Raw genomic sequence first — 23272 nt, 5'->3', positions numbered from 1 at the left:
AGAAAAAACCAGCCAATCGGCCAGAATTGAGTTCACCGGTTTTTTTTTTTTTTGCTCGCATTGCCAGGTCAACGTCAGCATCCCGTGACGAACGCTCTAACACATGTTACATCATGCGAGACACACAAAGTGTACATAGGCACATACACACAACCCTACGGAGACTCGAACCCGGGTCTACTACAACACGCGAAGAGGCGGGTATCATAACCACTGCTCCACGACCCACGGGTTGCTGGGGAGTGCAAACATGGGCTTATAAGTATTCTGCATGCTGTTGCGCGTCAAGCAGGAGTCTTAAATAACACATTCCGCTGCGAGTGACTTTCTTTAGACCCCCGTTTTCGAATCACTCTACCAAACAGGCATAATACTACGGTTGGGAGGGCTTTAAGTACATTGTTACGAGCAGAAACCTTTTGTCATGCTGTGTGCCCTTTTCAACAGTATGATGCGCCATGCGGTGATTTATTCCATCGATGCAAACGGAATTGATAACAGTTCTTCTGCCTTGTAACCAAAAGTATTCTTGGCCATTCGCAGAATGTGCCTCCTATGACAATGCATGCAAATAACTAGCACGTAAGGCACACTGTCGTGCTGAACATAAGAGCTGTCTGGTCACGAGTGGCAAGTATACCAAGCATGAAATGGTGTACTGAATTTTTTCTGCTCGTCGTAGCTCTTCTGATGGTGCTGTTACATGCCTCAACCTTTATTTTTGTAAGAGGGGGCGGTAGTAAATTACGTCTCTGGTAATGTAAAAAACCAATAATAAATTACTCATCCTATATAACATTGTGTCGCGACGCCTGCAGAATTTCCGCGTCGCCTGAAGAATTGGTGATCGCGAGCACACAAAGAATATCTTAGCGTTTTCTCGCGCAGACCGGATAGCCGCTCGGCCGTGTAACTTGTAACCCCCTGCATTTCCAGAAAAATGCAGTTTTCGCGGAAGTTCCACCTTTAATCGTTATAATATCGTAAAGATCATTTGTCGAACCAAATTTTAAGAAACCAAAAAATAAAAAAATATAAAAAAATGACAAACTGGTAAACAGTATAACACCCTGCATTTTCACAATAATGCAGATTTTGCGGAAACTTGGAATTGTTATCATAGCGTAGATCGAGAGAATTGGCCGAACATAACTTTGAAAAACGAAAAACCAAGAAAAATAGAAAAAAAACGACAAATGGTGAGCCGTTTAACGTCCTTCATTTACAAAAAATGCAGATTTGGCGCCAGTAACACCTGTGATCGTTATAATAGTGTAAAAGGAGATAATTTGACGGGCAGGACTTAGAAAATTCAAGAAATTTGGCTCTAAAAGACTCACACTCAAGAGAAGCGCCATAAGAATGCTGAGCATTAGTAGACAAGTCTCTTAATTTTTGCAATTTTTTTAAGTGGCCTCATTTAACTCGCGCTCCAGTTATCAACGAGTTATATTATTGTACGCGGAAGCGCAAGGTCGCGATTTAGCATTTTCAACATTTTCAAGGTCGTTCACCAAAACCATAGCACTTGGTAATGAATGCACACTTGTGCATCTGAAGTTTAGACCGTATAAAACATTGCCACCAATAACTGTTACAATGGCTGCAATTGCACTAACACATTTGTGACTTGTGCACTTCTGGAACACCTTCATGACCTCAGTTATCATTCAATGAGGTTTTACCTTTATAATCTCAGTGTTTTGCCACCTGATCTATCAGGCCTCAATGCACATACCACGAATTAAAAAAAACTCCCTATATTTATATTGCCATGTTACAAGCAAAGCTGTAAAGCAAATATCTGTATATATTAAACCTATCCGAATCTTGAAGTGATAGTCTACTCATACAAGCTTGGGACATGAGCAGAGAGCTGAGTTGGGTATGTAAATTTTAAGTATTTTGTCATTTTCGAATTCATGAGCATGCACAAGTGTGAGATTAAAATTACATGAATGACACCATGTCGAAGGAACGATGTTTTCTTTTTATTTGATATCAAAAATACAAATACGAACACGAAATACTTATACTGAAATAACAAATACAAATATTAGCAGATTGCCCTTATGGAACACACAAATGAAAATATTCTTTTGTGTAAGAGCAAATAAGGACCTGTCAAGATAAAATTATTCTTTCATTTATGGAATTTTCAGCAGCTCTGAACACGGAGGAAACTCATTTTTTTGCAGGCTGCTGACTGTATAAAGCCCAATATTTGGCCTAAAGCTGACGGGTATACCTCATGTCCTAATGTAATATATTACCAAACAAAGAAAAAGTACTTTCTCTGGGCTTCAATTATGGTCCAGGTGAGGTGAGGTGACTGTGAGAGGGAAAAAGGTTCCCAGCCTGCACCACATATGTATCGCAGGGAGAGAAAGGGAAGAGCAGGGGGTAGAAATACACCACTTCCGATGATGTAGAAGGCCTTTGTAGAATCCCCCCCAGCAATCTTTGGCCCGGGAGCTGCTGCTTCGGGGATTTCGTCGCACTGTAATGGAAACAGCGTTGTAAACATCTCAAAAGCCTCGAGTTACGGGTAGCATTCTGTTGTGTTGGCACTGCGTGAAGAAAAGAAAAGGTAGTTGAAAAAGTGACCAGGTACAAAATTGTGGCGTTATTTATCGGCGGTAAAACAGTATAGGCTGAAGGAGCGCAGCAGAAGTATCACCAACACCTTAGCAGATATGGAAAATATCATAAATCAGGCAAGTGCATCGCTGTAGTTTAGGCAATTATTTCTTTCTTTCTGCTTTATATTCAAAAGCTCTCCAAAAGGACGTTTTCTTCATATACATAGGAAGGCCGAGCACTTTTTCAGTGCGAAGGCGTGCGAGGAAACTTTGGCATAATTTTATTTGACGCTGGCATGTCAATTGGACGCCGTAAAAAAACCCTTTTCGCTGTTACACGCGGAGGGTAATGTGCCCTAGTTTCTTTTTATGAAACAATTTCCACCAATAGTATGGGGCAAAACATTTTATGAAAGATCGAATAAAACTGCTAGCAATATCTTTTGCTAAAGCATAGGTAAACTGCGCGCACCGACCAATAGCCAACGCATCTGTAACCATGGCCTCCTGTTAAACGCCTTTACAGGAGGCTGAGTAACAACATTAGAAGCCACCGCTTTGAGCAACCTCCACGCCGGCGCCGCGCCGCGTTTGCGCTGCCATTGCATCATGTTTCTGCAAACCGCGAGTTGACACTCCAGACAGACGACAGCTGTGCCGAACACAACTAGATGGATGCTGGTGTTACTCATGAATGTTGCTTCATGTGAAAACTTTACCACTTAAACGCACCGTAAGAAAGTTTCCAAATCGCCACAGGATCCAGACTACTCAACGGGCAAGAAAATTTACTAGCCGAAACGACGACGCGAAAATCTGGTTAAGAAAAAACCTTATAACTAACTTTTTGCTACTCTTACCGAAAATGGCAAGCACTGGCCATAGAATATTGAAAAATACAAAATTCAAACTGGGTTTTATGTGGTTTGACCTTGAAAATGGGACGTGTGTAAAAATGCAAATTCTTTATGGCACCGCGGTATACTCATTACGGCAACGGAACTACCCCACATGTGCAAGCGTTTTCGTTTTCCTCCTGGATCCCAAAACGGCCGCCGCACTGGGAACCCGAATCCTCTCTATAAGAACGTCAAATTTACCGTACGATCACGGGTATCGGAGAACGGTTTTTGCGCGGGCTTCTTACGACGACGCAAAAGGCATAATTTCGTGGTCCTTGCTATATTGTCTGCAAACACAAATTCTTACAGTCTGCGCTCCCCCACCCCTCGAAAGAAAAAGAAATCCAGGGACTTACCTATCCGCTCGTGTTCAACCGGGCTATGCCCGTAATACACACACCAGCCGGCTTGACATGGCGCCGCTGCTTGGCTTGCGTTCCTGGTGGCCGGTGTAACAGGGTTGGTGTAACAGGGGAAGCAACTGCATTCGCAGTTGCTTCTTCTGTTACACTGATTTCGATGCACACATTTGATGTCAGCGGAAGCGAACGTGGTCAAGTGTGAACGCTCGGAACTGAGTATGAACTATACAGAGCATGAGTCAAAGCGCGGGACCCCAACTTGCTCCGCGCTGAAATTACTCCATACTGCGCACGCGCGCTAAAGACAAATCACCGCACCGCAACTCGCCACGCACGATCTTTCTTCCACTCCTACTGCGCATGTGCGCGCAAGTTTTTTTTTAATGTTTTTCGGCTGTCGCCGTGTCGTCGGGCGCGTTACGTCGGCTGCCGCAAAGGAAGGTTGCGGGCCATTGTGTGAGGGGGAATACGCGCATGCCTCGCAAGCCACACATATCGCTCGGAGCGTCACGATTGCCCCCCTCTTTTTATTTATTTCCTGGCGTCAGGCTGTCCGCTAGTATATAGCCGTGACACGGGTCGTTGGCGCAGCATATAAGCATGCTGTAACCACCTGAGGTTTTGTCACGGAAAAGAAGTCTGTCAGGGCCTCTTATATCACGGTATTGAGGCTGCCAACCGCATATAAATAGGACGCTATCCGGGACGCGACTAAGAGTGTATAGGCGTAGAAGGAGGAGACGGTCTCATTTTCTTTTTCCGGGTGTGGGCTGCGGTGTGGTCAGCGCGGGCTCAGTATGCGAGTTCGCGCATATCTTGGTCAGCTGCGTCATTCTTTTCCAGACCCTTGTGTCCGGGTGTAATGTAAAGTTAACTTTTATCAATGTGGTTGGAAGAATCTTTCTCAGGCGTTTAGATACTCTGCCTGAAGCCAAAACGCAAATGGCTCCTTGAGCGTGCGTAATGATGGTTAAGCATCTATTCGATAGTTCACTGTGCGGATCGCCACAAGGATAGGCCATATTTCCTTTTTTTTCCGTTCCTGTGTGTGGGAGGGAAATGGCGTCACAGCGATTGTCACGGTAGTCTACAACGACAATTGTTGTCTCCGTACTTCGCCGTTGTTACGATTCAGTGCACACCTACCCTTTTCGCGCATGCTGCACGCTTCGTGTAGTTCACCTTTGTCTTGCAGAAAGCCCGCCTTCCCCCGACAAAATGTGTTGTCATCTGCCGTGGCAGTTTCTAAATACGAAACAAACCGTTCTTCGCGTTGAGATGTGGCCGGGCGATGTGTACGCTACTCGCCGAGATTTCCTCTGCCCCTCTCCCAGGCTCCACGTGCTCCACTACTACCGGCTCTCACGAACTCCGGAAAGAGCGTTCCGTATGTCTGTACTATTTTCCGGCCGTGTGCACAGAAGCACTGGGAAAGAGCCCCAGCGGTTACGGCTGCTGTGTATAAAACCCGCCCTCTCGATAGATATATCTATTCGTTTCGCAGCAGCGAATCCGTGCTGTCGAACGGTCGAGTCACGCTGAAGCCTTGCCCGGAAGGATATTGTACCTGTATTGCTTCGGCTCACCTCTCGCCATGCAGTAAACTCGTTAAGTTTGCCTTCGGCTTCTTGTTGTTGTAATATGTATTTATTAATCCTATATACACTCCGTGCCTTGGCCTTTGTCATCGCAGGAGGGGGAGATGGGGGAAGGGAAATGGAGGAGGGGGGGGGGGCGGTGAGTGTCCCGAATAAATGTGGTCCTGTACGGCGGCTTTTCGAACATATACGATAAGAGAGTCAAGGACCATCGTCCTGTGTTCTGTAGAACCTTCGGGATGAGTCCACTCCCGCAGCGTTTGTGTCCTGACTTGAGGAGGAATGAGCGCATGTGCGCGGTTTCTCTGGTCCTTCAAGGCAACAACATTAGAGGAACCCAGCTGCTAGCTGGTATGCGGCATACACGATTAGAACTCCTCAACGTCCCTGAAGTTCGTATGCGCATAGCAGCGTTTGCGTCGCAGCGAGACACGACACCGGACCTTACTTGGGCTTCTCCCAACCTTCGAGGCATTTGGTAGACCAGACCAGACACACTCGGAAGTGACCACCTGCCGATATGGATAACACTTCAAGAGTTGCAAGCGATACCAGAGAAACGACAGACCACTTTCGTAAAATGGGAGAAATTTCGTGCCATCCTAAATGAAACCGATCCTGAAGATACTATCTACACACGCATTGGTACGGCTCTGCGGGAAGCCACAACATCGGTTCTAGTCAAAGACGGTGCACCCACCCCCGACCTACATTTGCTAAATCTATGGGCCAGCCGTCTGCAAGCGTTCCAGCAATTTCGCAAAGGAGGGAGGACACCTCTGCTTCGATCGCGTCTTAACCAAGCAACTGCGAAGGCACGCCAGTACTCCTTGCATCTCTCCCGGGATAACTGGCATCGGCACTGCGCCGCCTTCAATGCTCAGACCGGGCTCAGCAAAGTCTGGACAACATTTCGTGGCATGCAGGACAAAAGAAAGAACAAAACGGCGGGCCAGAACATAGCTCTTCCACTGGACATCACAGAGACCGATCTTGCAATCCAGGCAGGCCTTCGGCTTCTTGTCGTCAACACCGACGCAGCAACTTTTGCTGGCCGCCCGACTACCACGCTACCACGCATGACGGAGATGACGGAGCCCGATTCTGGGACGCCGTCCCTAATGTAACAGCGTATACTGCGTTTTTATGGTTTTGGAATTTTCATCGAAATGCTGGGTGTTCGCCTGTCTTTGCGGGAGTTTAGATATATGTTTATCTGCAGGGGTAGGGGCGTTTATGGAAAGGTGCTGTATCAGCAACATTTCCATCATGGCGTCCAGCTGTTTTTTCTCTGAAGTTGAGACTGTATTCCATATGGTGACCGGTTCTAATTTTGTTTTTTTCTTTCAGACGTTCCTTTTAGGCTAGGAGAGGAACTCTCTGATTTCTTCGAAGGTATTATATACCACAATTTAAACGTCATTGCGGTGGCCGTGTAAATTGCATGGTTGAGAGCTTCCCTATATGCTGGTCTGATATGCTGCCTTCTTCAGCGCGGGTAGGTTTCGGGTATGGCAGGCTGTACGATATTCCCTAATGGCCATTGCCTGCATAAGTTTTGTCCTTTCCTTCATTCCCGCTCTTCCCCTGTACAGACGTTTTAGAACGTGGTTCGAGTGGTAAAAGATTACCTGCATTTTGGCGATTGTGAGATCGGCTGTGCCGCTTCTCTGTATGACCATGCCAATTATTTTTACGTGAATATTCTCTGGCATCAGCTAATTCCCAGTAACTTCACTGTGAAGTGGGAATTCACCGGAAGCTTTCTCTGATTTGCTTTCACTTTTGGTCACGTGCTTCCGGTTAACAAAGCGGTTGTGTGTGCTTCCGTCCTATTCCCGTTTCATGACGTCTACTGGCACCAGTTCTCAAGTTTACTTCTCTCTGCTGAAACCGTATAATTCTTGGTCGGCAATGAAAAACAGACAAAATGAAGCGGACATGACAACGTAGGCCTGTCTTTGCTATTCAACAACCACACGGCTTGTATGTCACGCCCTCTATGTGATTCGCTGCGAATACGCGACGTAATACAAACAGTCCGCGGAAACGCTTACCTCACACACTGGCAACTTCAAGGAGCCATGAAGAGAAAACAAAAGTTTGTTTTATTCGAAAGATTAGGTGTTTCATAGTACCCCAAGCGCTTTCCCGGAAGCAAATGATGCTTTATTCACTGAGAAATAAGGCAATTTAAGCCAAAATTTTAAATCTCCCGCTAAAATTGAACATTCCGTGACGTGTACAATGGCGTCATAGAGCCGGTCCATGAAACAGATACTTAGTATGTCGACTCCATATAGCACCCACACGCGGGAGTCGATCGAGACGGGGGCCATTTTAAAAATACTAGTAAAACCTAGTGCACCCGCCGCCTTAGTCATGGAATCGCCTGATCCGGAGAACAAAACTCTCGCCGAGGAGCTCGGGCTTGCATTTAACAACCTCACACCACAAAAACGCTCAATGCTTCTAAGTGCACGAGCGGCAAGAGTTGTGGGATACGCGGTGGACGGGAAAGCGACCATTCCGCGATAGCCACAACAGACGAACGCCCAGCCGTCGGCACCGCTGCCTCGTCAGCCCCGTCGCGACGGACGAATATAGACTGGTACGTATGTGCCGTATTTTGATTACGGTTAATAATAGTTCAATTTCAGTAGCAGTATCACTTATGCCAGTTGGCCGGTGTCGTGTATGGAAAGCCGTTCGCGCGAGCTCTCTGCTTCGACCAGAAAGATACGAACGTCAATGCACGGTGTTTACGGCATTTTTTCCCCCAAGGTCAGAGCGATTTGACGAAGTCGGCGACGAGCGCCAGCATGTCCCAGGAGTGAGCTAACGTAAGGGTCCCTGCCGTAACTGAACAAACTGAAGTTTTCAGTGGTTGTAAACTGGAAACGAGCTCGTAACGACAGCAGCAAGCCAACACCATTCGAAACTTACGCGACGACTGGCACTATCTCGTCGCTTCTTGCTGTTCCTTACTCCCCTCGTTTCTATTTTTACCTTTGCTGGTTGGCGATATGACGGCCAACCTCCTGTGAAGGGATTACGATACGAAGCAAGGTCGCGGCTGTGCGTGCTGGAACGGTTCGTTGGCCCCGAAGAGCCTCGAACCCGAAAATTCGTCTGTGCGACGGCGAGATGTCGAGCTCGGCCGCGGCGCTAGTTTCGTACGCATTGGCGCACACGCTTGCGAGTTCGTTCGGACCTTCAACCGTTTACTCCACCGTTCTTTGTCATAAAAAGAATGTGCAGTATGTTTCACGGGCATTTCGCTCGCTATGCAAGCTGTAAGCCCTGCCTAACATGCGTTTGCTTTTGCCGGCCTCCGCCAATCGCAGAGCTTAGCCCATGTGACGGCATAGGTTCTGTTGCGGAAAATCAGCTGGTGGGTCGCATGGTCATTTCCTTTTTTCCTAATTATGTAGCTTATTTGAGCGAAGTTTGCGTTATAAGTGGTGTCGCTATGGTTCTAACGAGGCAATCTTTCGAATGAACCAAACTTGTGTTATCTCTTCATGGCTCCTTTCAGTCTACGTGAAAGTGACGTATTGTTACGTAACAGCCTGCAAATGGCGGCTGTCGTCGCAGTGAAATAGGGCAAACGATTTCACCGACATTCGGCGCCGTGAAATCCCCGTGAATTTTCATCAGGCGCAGTTTCTCATGAAGCGTGGTTTAAAACACTTTTCTACTAGAAGAAATAATAGTTTTGACTGTTTCCTAGTCAGCGATCGCGGAGCCTAGAAATAACGTGCCGTGTTTTGTTTTTATATATAGCAATAAAATAAACTTTATTTGTTTGGCGTAACGGCAACATAAGAGGGCAGACATGACAAAGAGAACCCAATGCATGGTATTTGTCCTCAGTCCTGCTTGTAAGCTGATGAGTCACATAATCGAACTCCAGAGAAAAATAACAAAGAAAACTGACTGTTTTATTCATCACTGCGCTGAATTGAAGTCAAGCTTGACGAATGAGTGAATAGGCGGTATCGGCACGCTCCGCGGTTATCAGGCGCAGCGCCTCGCTGTCCTTACCACGTCATACAAGCGATAATTACAGCAGTCTTTTTCTTGTGATCATGCCATAAGCTTGCAATATAGCAGCAGACGATAGCGTGGCGGTAGTGACAGCCGGGAAGGTGGTAACGCAACAAAGCTTGTATTGAAGCAGAAAGCTCAACTATGTTACTAAAATCAATTGAATGACATAAATAGATAGTGTAAAAAAGATTGTGTGATGTTCTTTAGCACAACATCCCCCTTTCGCTCACTTTTGGATCAACGTTACTCGATCGCTTTGGAGTGTTCACGCCAATTTTGAACTGCAGAAATGTGTTTTCCTTGCTAGTCTCAGCTACCGTTTTAATTTTTATAATACATGCCAAGTGTTGTTATATCTTTTACGCGCAATATTTGATGCCTTGGTTGTGATCTTTATGAGTGAAGCGTCAAATTGCACTGCATGTCATCATAGCCATATCTGCATCACGTCACGGCTTTCTGACGTTGTGCTTACTCAAAAAAAAATCGCGCCAATCCACCCCGTGAATGTGGTTGGAAAGCAAAGCTGTAAACGGCACCCATAACGACTACCCATGCGACGTCACTTAAATTCAATCACATCGCTCAACAAATAGTAAAACCAGAGAGAAGTGAAATGCACTTAACAACACCATTTATTACTTCAAAGATATATTCTTAGTAAGGTTAAATCAATGAATGATGCATGAACGGTGATTGGTTGAGTTGTATTGGTGTAGCACAAGAGTGGAAACGTTTTTTATAAAATTAAAGTCAGCTCCAACCCGGTGTTAGACGATCTGACTCCTCCGTCTCTGCGCCGCGGACGGAGGCGACGAGATTTCCGGCAGAGAAGGAGGAGGAGGGGGAAGAAATACTTCTGTTCAGATTTCTGAACGGCCCAGAGTGCAGTTCTGGGGAGTGATTCCTTCTTCTGTGGGGCCCATATGCAGTTCGCGCGGCCTGTGTTCTGTCCACGCGCTGAAACTGGGTAGGTAGAGAGTGCCTGGAGAGCAGCATCTCCCATTGCTCTTGTTGGGTAGTTGACGGAAAAAGAGGAGGGTGCTCAGGGCTAAAGTCACACACCCCGATTACGGGGCGGAGTGTTCCTACTTCTAAGCAAAATTTACATTCAGCGTCGTAGCGATTCCGATGCATTAAGTGAAGACGCGTAGGCTGTGGGAAGGAGCTCGGATTGTAAGAGCCGTAGGGTAGTTTGTTGTTCTCTGGAAAGGTCAGGGTAAGGCGAAGGTACGGTCTGTCTCAGAAGGCGCTAATGCTGGATTATCTCCCTGAACATTAAAGCGGGTGACTGTCCTGGTGCAGCTCCATAGCACGGGAGGTAAAAGCGCAGGCTTGTTGGGTGGGCGTATTTTTTGCCCTCTATTGAAGCGTGAGGGTGTGTCCAGATGAGCTGAAATGAACCGTTTGGGGAGTGGTTTTTTAGCCCGCGCAATGCAGGTCAGGACACTTAACACCACTGGTAATTCCAGTAAGCTTGCTGGGAATCGGTGACTACCCTCCGAAACCCTGGTTGAATGAGAGCCAAGATGATGGCTGCCTCTTCTGCTGCCGTCATTTCTTGGGTCCTAAGCGACGTACACGCAAGGAGGTTGGTTCTGGAGGTAGCCACGATGATGGCGTATTGCTGGCCTCGATGTTTGGAGGCGTCTGTGTAGATTACTGCATGATCCCCACCGAGGGTGGTGTTTAGCGTTTTAGGCCGTGCTTTTCGCTGACCCTCGTCATGTGAGGGGTGCATATTTCTAAGCAAAAGGAGCATCTTTAGTTTTAGTCGCCAAGAGTCTGGGAGTACGTCAAGCGGAGTGACATTCTGGGCTGCCCAGCCAATCTGGTGAAGTATGCGGTTACCCACCGCAGTTCTGAGTCAGACCTTCCGGTTAGAAAGATAACCTTATCAACTATTCCACCATGTTGTGAAGCCCCGTGCTAAGCAGCCTCTGTGTGGACGCACTGATGAGAAGACCAATGGCCTGCTCGACCGCCTTTCTATTCTTATATGAAGCATCTCTCTCTTCCTTGTCGAGAAGAAGACAGGGGGTTGACGTAAGTGACTCTCGAGAGGACAAAAGCTTCAATTAATCGAAAGGTACCGGATTCCTTTAGGTCTCGCTTCTTGGTGGCAACTCGCCTGAACATGCGTATGATTTGATTAATGCTGTTTTTGAGGCGCTACAAGGAGACGTCACTCTTGGGGTAAACCTCGAGATGTAGGCCCAGGATCTTGATGCTGGGGCTTGGAGTGATGGCCTGGCCATCAAGGAGTACTATTTGAATGTATTCCTTGATTTGGCGGGAGGGCGGACGACAAGGAGCTGTGATTTTCTACGTGAACACTGGAGGCCACACGCTTTAGCACATTGGCGTACTAGAAGTGAGATGCCATGCATTGGTGTGACCTTCCTTTAATTGTTGTAACTCTTAGCACATGAGCAAGGTGCGCAGAGGGCCGCTAGACGGGTGTGAGTGGTCACGTGACACTTTCACGTGGCATTCAGCGAGAACGCAGGGGGTAAACCCGTAGAGGTGCTTGGTGAGTACACCACCTGTCTTCCTCGTCTTCGCGTGGGCTCGTAGCTAAATCGGTAAGACAACGGGCTCTCGCTTTGTTAGTCTATTAGTTCCAGGTTCGATTCCCGGCGGTGCCACCAAATTCTTTTATTAGTGCGCTGGAGTTTTCTGGTGACACCAACGGTCGCGAAAGAACCCTTTGGGGGTAGAGGTAAACAGCTTTGCTTTAAAAACCCATGGAGAATTCACTGTGAATTTGTGTAGTGGAGAATAGGGCCCTAGGGCCCCAGAATATAGGAAGTGGCGCTGCTGCTTGCGAGGCGGACATCAAGGCAACGTGCGTGTATACGCGATCCCAAACCCGCCGCGGTGGCTCAGTGGCTAAGCCGTTGCGCGGCTGAGCACGAGGTCGCGGGTTCGATTCCCGGCAGCTGCGGCCGCTTTTCTGATGGAAGCGAAAAGCAAAAACGCCCGTGTGTACAAGATTTCGGCGCACGTTAAAGATCCCCAGGTTGTCAAAATTAATCCGTAGCCCTCCACTACGGCGCGCCTCATCGCCTGCGTTGCGACGGCGCGTTAAACCCTACAATAAATCAATCAATGCGAGCACAAACCCTCGGCGCCTCGTTTATCGTGTAGAAACTATTCTGCGAAGCAAGTGGAGTTTAAGATTTTTTTGTGTTTGGTTGTAAGCGCCTACCCGGACACTGCCTGCTAAAGGCTTCTTTCTTTTTTGTTTTATATATGCCTAGCCAGTCCCCGCTATCTTATTACGCACTGAAAGCTGAGCCCCGTGGCTGATCATCCTTATAATCTGGCCGGCGTCAGTCCGTTCGATAGGCAAGCACTGCTCGCCACGGAAATAGCTCGATCAGCAATTCTCTCTACATTCCTTCAAGAAATTCCTACAGACACACGTTGACCAAGCGCCGCGGCGGTCGTCTTTTTTTAGAGGGGAGCTTTATTACGCCACCCTCCCCTAGATTTTTCATGTCATTGTCCCAAAATTCCCACCTACCAGACAGAAAACAAAAAGCACGTTCTGGTTTAGGTGGGAATTTAACGAGGGTGTCCAGGTTAGGAGCCGAGAGCTTTGCCACGGCGCTATCCTCACACATTGCCAGTGTCGGAAAAAGAGTAAACAAAAGCATACACAGAACCGCTAACACGGTGTACCTCTGAGGAAGACCCTGATGATTGTCGGTAGGCTTTCGCCTTCAATATCCCGCAAGCGGACTTGAGTGCAAGAGGAATTTTTTAATGTCTGTGGCTCAAAACCAGCAACGCATATGCTGACACCTTGATGCTCAATCTGGGGCTGGGCGATGCATATGTAGTTTTCCAGGCGCTTGATGGTGGCCTTTGCTTTCAGTATGCGCGCTTGCGGCAGGCGATTTTAGCGTTACGAAGAGCGCCGTCTTTGTAACGTCGGCTGGGGCGTACTTATCGCGGAATGAAACATATTTATTTTGTAGTTCCTTTCAGAAGTCTACGCTAAAGCAATAACCGGTTCAAGGTAGCTTCAACCGCCTTGTGAAGTGACCACAAGCTTTTTCTTGCAAGTATGTCCGGTATCTCAGCCAGACTGAACCTTTTTTTAAAACAGCGGAGCTGTTTAAGCTTTCTTCGGCCCGTGCTGATCGTTAACAGAAAATTCTGTTGGGCGAAGTGGAGAGTGGAAAATGCTAGGCCAAGAAGTCTGAGAAAAGGTGGCGAGGAAGCAAGGAGCCTACGAGCAAGTGTTGGCACACGCGCCTATAGAAAAAAAACGCTACTGGTGATCGGGCTAGAACCTGGGTCCCTCGCCTGTCCGTTGCGCTATGCATGTTTGCTTTCGGGGCGCAGAGCATTTCCTTTGGGTTCGTAGCGCGGGCGTTGTCTTCGTGCATTTGCAGTTTGAATTTTGGAGTTCAGGAGGGTGGATTCTGAACCTTGATTTAGCTCAGTTTGCACGGAGAAAGCTTCGAATTTTAACCGTCGTTCTCTGACAGGAACACTGAAGTGAATTTTTCAAACTTCCCACTCGATTGATTGTGGGGTTTAACGCGCCGACGCAACGCAGGCGATGAGGCGCGCCGTAGTGGAGGGCTCCGGATTAATTTTGACCACCTGGGGATCTTTATCGTGCGCCGAAATGTCGTACACACGAGCGTTTTTGCTTTTCGCCTCCATCAGAAAAGCGGCCGCCGCGGCCGGGAATCGAACCCGCGACCTCGTGCTCAGCAGCGCAACGCCTTAGCCACTGAGCCACCGCGGCGGGTCAAACTTCCCACTCAACCATAGCGGTAACCGATACCAACGGCACCTTATACACTGCGGCCACATACCGCCACCTCTCCCCATCTGCAGCGGAAGCTACTGCAATTCGCCGCGAGCTCGACATGTAGGTGGCGACAGCGTCGCGCTGCTAGTGTGGATGCTCCGCTGAGCGGCGCGTAAGAATGCACACTGTGGGCGCGCTTCGTGCCTTTTTTCTCGCCGTATGGGCGCACGAAGGGTGCAAACAAGAGTGGTATGCTGTAGTTCGGTTCCTCAACGTTAAATGTATAGCATGGAAGCGGCAGTCAGTTTTCAATACTACGCCAAAAAAAAAAAAAAAAGCAACGACTCATCGGGATTCTCAGAATGGCCGTAATTGTGACAATGAACTTGTACGCTGTGGCTCGTAGCAAGCTCGATCTTTCCACACTATGGCTTTGAGCCTTCAATAAAAGCATCAATAGAAACAAATCAGGAAGCCTCGATCTCTGAAATTCAGTTTACAACGACAATCTCAATCGCTTTCACTGGTAGCATGACGCATTCTTGCATTTGTGGGATGCCCTGAAATCGTAACACTACTTAACTGCCCCGAAATTATTTTTAAGAGCTTACTATATTTTTTGTGTGTTCAAAAGGCAACATAACATTACTGAATGTTGATCAGCGCAAAGATATAAATGTAACCGGTCTTTTAAATAAAATTTTAGCGACTCTGAAGGAAGGTTTGATGAATAACGGTTTCGGGTCCCTTATGTACGGCTTTCGTCGCAAGTGAACTTGCGAATTTGAATTGTAAACGCACGCAGTGCAATCAACATCTCATGTTTAGCTAGGTTTTCGCAAAGTGACAAGCAGGTTTCCAGTGTGCAAACCAAGCTTGTGGGACCTCACAGTGAGCACAAATTTTCTGTTACGGCTGCTCTGTTGACCATTTGCGTTCCTTTTAAAATCTAACAGGTGCCTGCAACAGCGAGATGTGTTTGCATTCTTGCGTATAAGATCGCTTACGATACCTAACGATGGCAATAAATGAAGTTGCGCTGTTGCAAATGTAGTAAAACATTTCCTTTTTATTTCTCGTTGCAAATAAGCGCAACGGGTTCCCGGTAATTACTTTGTTTTGTAAACTGAATATCGCATTTGTCTTGGCATTTACTTCTTGAGGATTGGTTAAAAAATAAAATTCTGTGCATTTCGTTTTTTTTTCTGGAAAGGGGGGGGGGGGTCCTGCCAACGTGGCAAGAGCAGCGAGAAGAGAACGCATGTAACGCGAAAAGCCAAACTATGGTTATCACTATTACTTACAATCGAAACTACACTAGGCGTTGTGTTCTGTAGCGGTGAAAAAGCAGTACTTTAACACGTATTTTCAAAACTGATTAACTCCCTTTGGTCCGAGATTGTCCAGGAATTGTGACTCGCCTTTTTCAAAATTGAAAGCAAGCATTGAATATTTTCAAATATTGAAAGCAAGCATTGTGTGAAAAAATGTTAAGACGTGACCATATTAGGCATTTGGTTATGGTGAGTGAGACACGTTTCTGGACAAGGTGATTCATGTCGGATTTGAAAAGGATATATATGACAATGACACACGGAATGCCACATGACAGACGCACTCACAACTGCTTAATTTTACCGAAAAATCCCCCCTAAATACTCTTGCGCATCCATAGAAACGTATTTTAAATAATGCGTAAAATTAGCAACTCGATACAGATGAATAAATGTTTATTCCTCCTCCTTAGTATAAACAACGACAGTCCAAAAATGGTATTTATTTTAGAAAAGGTACGGGAAGGACACGATCACACAGGCGCTTGCGGGTGTAAAATACGTGTCCGGTAATGTATGGGCGATAGCGCACGGGTCGTGTGCAGTGTAAATGTTTTTCTTTATTTCTTCTTTCTATAAGGACACAGCGCAATTTTACAAAGGCGTGGAATTTGCACGCGTATGCACAGGTGTTTTCGCTTCTTACCCGTTTCGCGTACTAAACTTTTATCCTTTAAATAATCACCACGCCACCTTCAAAAAGCACCCTTCGACGTTCCCGAAACGACAGACGACTGCACTCAACAATAGAAAAAGTGCAATGTGTGGAAGCAATGTTTATAACACGTTTCACACTCAAGCGGTGACCAGGGCGAAGATGTTTCGTGGAATAAAACCAGCGCATTAACCCGCAACGGCTGCTGATTATTGCGTTTCTAGAGGAAATGCGCTCGCAGAGGTAACTATGTCATTACTTACTGCCAAACGAGCACACATATTGGTTGTTTTGTTGTGTGCAGCACGCGTCTTGCGCCGCACGCAACGTGAAAAAGCAGACGACGCGAGAGCGCCATCCACACTAGGAGCGGTTCGTCTCGCCGCCGCCAGGGGCCGACTGTGTTCGCGCTCGGGGCGAATAGCCCTAGCAATGCATACAGCAACGTGCGACTACCTCACAATTATCACGGGCTCGCAGCAAGCCTGTCGAAGATACCTCCTTGGAAGAATTCCTCCACCTGCCCTCAAGCTTCTACAAGCCGTAGTATCACCTCCTAACGTGACCATCGTTTGGACCCCAGGTCATGCCTCCCTCCCCGGGAACGAAGCAGCCCATGCAGCGGCCCGCGAACTTCACTTCCGGGCACTCCCGACGAGGCCGGGCGACTTGGACACCCTGACTGACACGCTACACCCACTACCAGCCACCTACTCCGACATCTTAGCGCACTATCGCCACACCCGCCGAGAATACCCTCCCCCACACCCTGCACTCACCAACGAAGAATCCCGCATCTGGCGACGTTTCCAAACAAATACATTCTACAACGGCACCATCCTCTCCCATATCTCCCCCAGCCGTTTCACCTATAACTGCCGAGACTGCCACACCCCAGACACAACCCCCCACCTGGTATTCTTCTGCCCACACCACCCCTCCCCACTCCCCACACCTACTCTCGAGCAGTGGGACTGCGCGCTGACCAGCTCGGACCTGCAGGACCAGCAAAGCCTGATCCAGCGGGCCACCCGAGCAGTGACAGCACGAGGCTACCTAGACTAAGGCGGCCGCCCATCTGCTCTAAATATGTAAAATAAACGTTTGTTCCTCCTCCTCCTGCCGTTTTAGCTTGCACTGCGTGGACTGGCTCAAATGAACAAGCTCTTCACCGTTTATCTGGGCGATAAGGCGGTATTTATTTTATAAAGCCTGAAAGAAGAAAAAAAATCGCGCCAATCCACCCCGTGAATGTGGTTGGAAAGCAAAGCTGTAAACGGCACCCATAACGATTACTCATGCGACGTCACTTAAAATCACTCACATCGCTCTACAAACAGTAAAACCAGAGAGAAGTGAAATGCACTTAACCACACCATTTATTACTTCAAAGAGATATTCTTGGTAAGGTTAAATCAATGCATGATGCATGAACGGTGTTTGGTTGAGTTGTATTGGTGTAGCACAAGAGTGGAAACTTTTTTTTATAAAATCAAAGTAAGCTCCAACCCGGTGTTAAACGGTCTGACTTCTCCGTCTCTGCGCCGCGCACGGAGGCGACGAGACTTGCGGCTGAGAAGGAGGAGGAAGAAATACTTCTGTTCAGATTTCTGAACGGCCCAGAGTGCAGCCATGGGGAGCGATTCCTTCTTCTGTGGGGCCCATATGCAGTCCGCGCGGCATGTGTTCTGTCCACCCGCTGAAGCTGGGTAGGTAGAGAGGGCCTAGACAGCAGCATCTCCCATTGCTCTTGTTGGGTAGTTGACGGAAAGAGAGGAGGGTGCTCAGGGCTAAAGTCGCACACCCCGATTACGGGGCGGAGTATTCCTACTTCTGAGAAAAATTTACGTTCAGCGTCGTAGCGATTCGGATGCATTACGTGAAGACGCGTAGGCTGCGGGAAGGAGCCCGGATTGTATGAGCCGTAGGGTAGTTTGTTGTTCTCTGGAAAGGCCAGGGTAAGGCGAAGGTACGGTCTGTCTCAGAAGGCGATAATGCTGGATTATCTCCCTGGACGTGACAAGCGGGTGACTGTCCTCGTGTAGCTCCATAGCACGGGAGGTAAAAGCGCAGGCTTGTTGGGTGGGCGTATTTGTTGCCCTCCATTGAAGCGTGAGGCGGTGTCCAGATGAGCTGAATGGAACCGTTTGGGGAGCGGTTTTTTAGCACGCACAGTGCCGGTCAGGACACCCAACCCGACTGGTAATTCCAGTAGGCTTGCTGGGAATCGGTGACTACCCTCTGAATCCCTGGTTGAGTGAGAGCCAAGGTGAAGGCTGCCTCTTCTGCTGCCGTCATTTGTTGGGTCCTAAGCGAGGTACACGCAAGGAGGTTGGTTCTGGAGGTAGCCACGATGATGACGTGTTGCTGCCCTCGATGTTTGGAGAAGTCTGTGTAGATAACTGCAGGAGCCCCACCGAGGGTGGTGTTTAGCGCTTGAGCCCGTTCTTTTCGTTGATCCTCGTCATGTGACGGGTTCATATTTCTAAGCAAAGGGAGCATCTTTAGTTTTAGTCGCCAAGAGTCTGGGAGTATGTCAAGCCGAGTGACATTCTGGGCTGCCCAGCCAATCTGGTGAAGCATGCGGTTACCCACCGCAGTTCTGAGTCGGACCTTCTGGTTAGAAAGATGGCCTTCTATCAGCTCTTCCACCGTGTTGTGGAGGCCGTGCTAAGCAGCCTCAGTGTGGACGCACTTATGAGAAGACCAATGGCCTGCTCAACCGCCTTTCTAATCATTATATAAAGCATCTCTGTGTCTTCCTCGTCGAGAAGAAGATAGGGGTTTGTCGTAAGTAACTCTCGAGAGGACAAAAGCTTCAATTAATCGAAAGGTACCAGATTCTTTCTGGCCTCGCTTCTTGGTGGCAACTAGCCTGATCATGTGTATGATTAGATTAATGCTGTTTTTGAGGCGCTGCAAGGAGACGTCACTCTTCGTGTTGGCCTGGAAATGGAGGCCCAGGATCTTGATGCTGGGGTTTGGAGTGATGGTCTGGTCATCAAGTAGTATTTGAATGTATTCCTTGATTTGGCGTGAGGGCGGACGACAAGGAGCTGTGATTTTTTACGTGAACACTGAAGGCCACAGGCTTTAGCACATTGGCGTACTAAAAGTGAGATTCCATGGATTGGTGTAAGCTTCCTTTAATTTTTGTAACTCTTAGCACATGAGCAAGGTGCGCACAGGGCCGCTAGACGGGCGTGAGTGGTCGTGTGACGCTTTCACGTGGCATTCAGCGAGAAGACAGGGGGTAAACCCGTAGATGTGCTTGGTGAGTCCACCATTTGTATTCCCGTGTTCGCGTGGGCTCGTAGCTAAATCGGTAAGACAACGGGCTCTCGCTTTGCTAGTCTATTAGTTCCAGGTTCGATTCCCGGCGGTGCCAGTAAATTCTTTTATTTGTTGGCTGGAGTTTTCTGGTGACACCAACGGTCGCGAAAGAACCCTTGGGGGGTAGAGGTAGAAAGCTTTGCTTTAAAACTATCACGCGCAGTTTGCGGCGGGTACACAAACTAACCGCAGTGACGTCAGGTAAAGGTGCTACGTGATTGGAGGATGTCCAAGCTTAGCATTCAAACAAGTTTCGGTTTCGGTTTTGTGAAGCAAGATGCTTGTCATCCGCCGTTATTGTTGCATGGACATTCTCGATATCTCAATAATTGCCATACCGCGCTTTTATGATGTTGTGTCTGTAAAATGCCTCATATAAGCCTACCATGGCGGCCTGGAATCGTAGCAATCGCTAGCCGATGCCTACGCAGTGGATGAACGCCCTCCGCGCCACTGCAGAAGATCAAATGCCATGCGCTTTTCCCCCGTCTTTAGAGCTTGCTTCACTCATGCCTGTATCATAAAGAAGCGTGTTCACACCAGGCCAAGGTTTGGTTGATTTGGGCATGTGCCCACTGCCCGCAAGCAGTCGGTGCTTATGGCAACAGCACGCCAACGAGAACTCGCTAGCGCGTCAGTGTCAGTCTGCGTGCGTTCTGAAAACTCGCTTGTAGAGCAATGAAAATTACGGCGCAAAAATAGTGAATTTAGCGCAGATAACATCGGCCGAAAACGATAATATCCACTTAAAAAAAGATGTAGCCTAAGGAATTCAAACTTGCGACTTTGAGAATAACGACCCCAGCAATCCAGACCACTCGACCACAGCCAGGTCGGCCGGTATTGGACATATAAGGTATATAATGTATAACCAGTTTACATTTTTATTTAGTTTTAGCTGTTTTAGCATTTGAAGAAGCTTAGATGACTATATAGCGCTCGTGCAGTAAGCGTCCCCAAATTTCCTTAATATCTCCGGTCTAGCAATTGCATGTCTTAATTGGAAAAACGTTCGCTGATGTGTGGTCGCGCTGCTGAACGCTTTGCTTGTTCACCCGGCCAGCGCAACAAAAGCGCTTCCTGCGCTCTAGTTTTACGCTGTACGGTAAAAGTTTCGGTTGATTTTATTTCCTTAGAACCCGCTTTCAATTTGCCGTAGATTTTTCTACTAGCGTACCAGTCAGCGAAGCGTCGCAGGTGCGCTTGTGCAGCGCTTGTGTGGAGCGACCTGAACTTGGAGCTTGATACAGTGAACAAATTAACAAACTAAAAAAAGGCACATTCTTCCATTCACAAACGCGTGTCTCGACTTAGTTTCAACTGAGCGAACGAATTGCCATGACCCTTCGGCGGCCGGCAGACTAAACGCTGGGCCGACTGATTCACGACGGAAGGTCGGCGAGCCATGCAGTAGCGCAGTCAAGCCAAGTCACTTCCTCCTGACGTCCCACGAAAACGCCACAGAAAATGGGCGAGGATGCAGAGAGAAGAACAGTATTTTCGAATTCATTTTTCTACTAAAAGTTCGCCTAAACGCACCCAGAAAGGTCGAAACATGGCCTGGGGACTCCAGACTACAAATTGCGCTACTAATCCCGCAATATTTACAAATACTTCAGTGTATCTTTAAGGAAAGGGCAGACCGAAGAAAAGTCAAGTTAAAGCTCGTGAGGACCACCAGCTCCGCTGTTTCCTCAGTCTTAGCACCTCAGTTACGAATGTGGCCGTTTTTTTTTATAGTTAAATAACAAAGGGAAGCGTACTTGTTCTGCGCACTCCCGCTTCTATCGTTGGCAAAGCGTAGTGGATATGCCGATTAACGTTTCCGGCCGGCCTAGCGACTCAGATAGCCGCAAAACACGCGCTCAGATAAAAAAAAATCGCGCCAATCCACCCCGTGAATGTGGTTGGAAAGAAAAGCTGTAAACGGCACCCATAACGACTACCCATGCGACGTCACTTAAATTCAATCACATCGCTCTACAGATTGATTGTAGGGTTTAACGCGCCGACGCAACGCAGGCGATGAGGCGCGCCGTAGTGTAGGGCTCCGGATTAATTTTGACCACCTGGGGATCTTTATCGTGCGCCGAAATCTCGTACACACGGGCGTTTTTGCTTTTCGCCTCGATCAGAAAAGCGGCCGCCGCGGCCGACATCGCTCTACAAATAGTAAAACCAGAGAGAAGTGAAATGCACTTAACAACACCATTTATTACTTCAAAGATATATTCTTGGTAAGGTTAAATCAATGAATGATGCATGAACCGTGATTGGTTGAGTTGTATTGGTGTAGCACAAGAGTGGAAACTTTTTTTATAAAATTAAAGTCAGCTCCAACCCGGTGTTAGACGATCTGACTCCTCCGTCTCCGCGCCGCGGACGGAGGCGACGAGATTTCCGGCAGAGAAGGAGGAGGAGACGGAAGAAATACTTCTGTTCAGATTTCTGAACGGCCCAGAGTGCAGTTCTGGGGAGTGATTCCTTCTTCTGTGGGGCCCATATGCAGTTCGCGCGGCCTGTGTTCTGTCCACGCGCTGAAACTGGGTAGGTAGCGAGGGCCTGGAGAGCAGCATCTCCCATTGCTCTTGTTGGGTAGTTGACGGAAAAAGAGGAGGGTGCTCAGGGCTAAAGTCACACACCCCGATTACGGGGCGGAGTGTTCCTACTTCTAAGCAAAATTTACATTCAGCGTCGTAGCGATTCCGATGCATTAAGTGAAGACGCGTATGCTGTGGGAAGGAGCCCGGTTTGTAAGAGCCGTAGGGTAGTTTGTTGTTCTCTGGAAAGGTCAGGGTAAGGCGAAGGTACGGTCTGTCTCAGAAGGCGATAATGCTGGGTTATCTCCCTGAACGTTAAAGCGGGTGACTGTCCTGGTGCAGCTCCATAGCACGGGAGGTAAAAGCGCAGGCTTGTTTGGTGGGCGTATTTTTTGCCCTCCATTGAAGCGTGAGGGTGTGTCCAGATGAGCTGAATGGAACCGTTTGGGGAGTGGTTTTTTTAGCACGCGCAATGCAGGTCAGGACACTTAACCACACTGGTAATTCCAGTAGGCTTGCTGGGAATCGGTGACTACCCTCCGAAACCCTGGTTGAATGAGAGCCAAGATGATGGCTGCCTCTTCTGCTGCAGTCATTTCTTGGGTCCTAAGCGACGTACACGCAAGGAGGTTGGTTCTGGAGGTAGCCACGATGATGGCGTATTGCTGGCCTCGATGTTTGGAGGCGTCTGTGTAGATTACTGCATGATCCCCACCGAGGGTGGTGTTTAGCGTTTTAGGCCGTGCTTTTCGCTGACCCTCGTCATGTGAGGGGTGCATATTTCTAAGCAAAAGGAGCATCTTTAGTTTTAGTCGCCAAGAGTCTGGGAGTACGTCAAGCGGAGTGACATTCTGGGCTGCCCAGCCAATCTGGTGAAGTATGCGGTTACCTACCGCAGTTCTGAGTCAGACCTTCCGGTTAGAAAGATAACCTTATATCAACTCTTCCACCATGTTGTGAAGCCCCGTGCTAAGCAGCCTCTGTGTGGACGCACTGATGAGAAGACCAATGGCCTGCTCGACCGCCTTTCTATTCTTATATAAAGCATCTCTCTCTTCCTTGTCGAGAAGAAGACAGGGGGTTGACGTAAGTGACTCTCGAGAGGACAAAAGCTTCAATTAATCGAAAGGTACCGGATT

The sequence above is a fragment of the Haemaphysalis longicornis genome, unplaced genomic scaffold (assembly GCF_048455015.1).
Source record: "Haemaphysalis longicornis isolate Haplotype H1 unplaced genomic scaffold, Haemaphysalis longicornis Haplotype H1 scaffold_1, whole genome shotgun sequence".
Lineage (NCBI taxonomy): Eukaryota > Metazoa > Arthropoda > Arachnida > Ixodida > Ixodidae > Haemaphysalis > Haemaphysalis longicornis.
The sequence above is the reverse complement of the archived record's forward strand: the minus strand, read 5'-3'. Positions refer to the sequence as shown.